Raw genomic sequence first — 2706 nt, 5'->3', positions numbered from 1 at the left:
GGCCCTCTTTAAAGTCCCCTCTCTCCCTGCCCCCTCTCCTTGTTCCTGAAGGTCCCTCCCTCATTTGTGTCTGCTTATCTGCTGGGCAGGGGCCGAGGACCAAAGGGCTTCATGGAAGGCCTACTTTTCACTCATGAGAAACAGGGAGAAATTCATGGAACAGGCCATGTCTTAAGGTTTTACGGGTGTTCAGTGGCGCTGCTTTGTCCCCATTCAATCTAAGCATTCCTGGAAGGGGAGAGGAAATTCTCCTGGGTGTAACCACGACCAGACCCCACCAGGTTTTGAGCATGCAGTCCCCCAGCTGCCTGGGGTCCACAAGGGCGCCAAGTCTTGAGAAGTGTGCTCTGTGGAGTGGCTGTCCCAGCAGTGGGGCCTTCCTTCCACTGAACTTGTCACCTCGTCTGTCTTTCTTTTGTCCTTTCTCTTTCTTTCTTTTCTTTCTTTTGTTTATTTCTTTTTTTCCTTCTTTCTTTCCTTTCTTTGAGACAGTCTCACACCGTCACCCAGCCTGGAGCGCAGTGGCATGATCTTGGCTCACTGCAACTTCCACCTCCTGGGTTCCAGCGATTCTCGTGCCGCAGCCTCCCAAGTGGCTGGGATTACAGGCACGCACCACCACACCCAGCTCATTTTTGTATTTTTAGTAAAGACGGTGTTTTGCCATGTTGACCGGGCTGATCTCCAACTCCTGACCTCAGTGTTCCACCTACCTCGGCCTCCCAAAGTGCTGCGATTACAGGTGTGAGCCCGGCCCACCTCTTATTTCTTTAAACAACATCTCCCTCTCTAGGCCTCTCTGGCAGGCTCAGATCAGAACCCCCTTGCCGATCACCCACCCATCTGCAGTGATTTCCTCTTGGGTCTGGGGGACCGGATAGGCACCTAGAAGCAGGACACAGGACCTAGAAGCGGGGACTGGCCTAGAGGGGAAGAATGAGGGCACCAAATGCCTGATGAGGAGCCAAGAGGTCTCGGAAGCCGGGTGAGGGCTGCAGGGAGGACAGGCCACACTGCCGCAGCCCCCACTCCCTGCACCTGCACTCTGCAGCCCTGCTCCCAGCCTCTGGTGGAGGAGCTGGCCTTTGTTCCAGCTGTGGTTCCAGGGCTGGCAGTATGGTGATCAGTTTTATATCAGGCTTCTGCTCAAGATTTCATCTGAACAAACGTTTCCTCAGCTACAAAAATCAGTCACCACTGAACAGGACACTTGTAAATGGTTAAACTGGTAAATCCTCCACGTGTGTGTGTGTGTGTGTGTGTGTATATATACACACATATATATATACACACACACATATACACACATATATATACACACACACATATATATAAATACACTCACATATATTTTCCCACAATAAAAAAATCAATCAATCAAACATCAGACCAGGTCATCTCTAAGACTCTAAGGTATTCAGATTCTACACTGTAAAGTCTAAGATGTCACCTTTGGCCAGGCACGGTGGCTCACGCCTGTGATCCTCCACTTTGGGAGGCCGAGGAGGGAGGATTACTTGAGGTCAGGAGTTCAAGACCAGCCTTGCCAACATGGCGAAACTCCATCTCTACTAAGAAAAATACAAAATTTAGCCGGGAGTGGTGGCAGGCGCCTCCCAGTTACTCAGGAGGCTGAGGCAGGAGGATCACTTGAACCTGGGAAATGGAGGTTGCAGTGAGCAGAAATGGCACCAGTGCACTTCAGCCTGGGTGACAGAGTGAGACTGTCTCAAAAAAAAAAAAAAAAATGCAGAAAGAGAGGTGGGAGAGAGATTTTGGCAACAGCAGCCAAAAATCAGAGAACAGCCCTTATCTTATGTTTTGTTGTCTCCAAATGCAGTCTCCCAAATACGATGAGAAGTCAAAGGACTAAATATATACAAAGGTGAAATCCAAGTGCTTATATAACAAGGTGAGAAGGATTTTTAAAAAACATCTCTTTAGCAATTGGCACCAGATTTCCTCTTGGCGAGGGGGAGAGGACTGTCTTTGTCCAGAAAATACTATGAGTGGCGCCTGGTGTGGGTGACAGGCCAAGGCTCTGGGCCTCCAGGAGGGTGGGGGCTGTTCTGCATAAGACCAAGGGGACAATCTGCTATTTTTGTTCCTAAGCAGGGCAGGGGTAGAGGAGGCCCCTGAGATGGGGAGGAGGGGTAAGAGGGGGAGACGGAGCACCGGATGATGGAGAAGGCTGGCAGTGTGGAAGAGCAGCAACCTCAGTGCTGGGAACCGTGCCCACTGCACAGTGTGGAGGGGGTCAGTGCTGGGAACCGTGCCCACTGCACAGTGTGGAGGGGTCAGTACTGCCCAGGGAGGTCTTCTTGTCAGGATAGAGGCACTGAGAGGGACTGAAATTTCCACCTGGGCAGAATTCCTGAGGGAACAAAGCCCAGAGGCTGCAGCGGTCCTGGGAACTTGGCAAACTTGGGCAAGACCTTGAACATCCTCCAGCCATGGAGCACAGAGGGCGGAGTGGACACGACCCAGGTTTCCAGGGTCCAGGCATCTGAGTGACACCTAAAGAAGGTAGGGACAGCCCAGGCACAGTGGCTCACGCCTGTAAACCCAACACTCTGGGAGGCTGAGGCGGGTGGATCACTTGAGGTCAGGAGTTCGAGGCCAGCCGGACCAACATGGTGAAACCTATCTCTAATAAAATACAAAAATTAGTTGAGTGTGGGGGCAGGCGCCTGTAGTCCTAGCTAC

This window comes from Mandrillus leucophaeus, unplaced genomic scaffold (assembly GCF_000951045.1).
Source record: "Mandrillus leucophaeus isolate KB7577 unplaced genomic scaffold, Mleu.le_1.0 Scaffold72, whole genome shotgun sequence".
NCBI classification, from domain to species: domain Eukaryota; kingdom Metazoa; phylum Chordata; class Mammalia; order Primates; family Cercopithecidae; genus Mandrillus; species Mandrillus leucophaeus.
Note: the sequence above shows the minus strand (reverse complement) of the source record.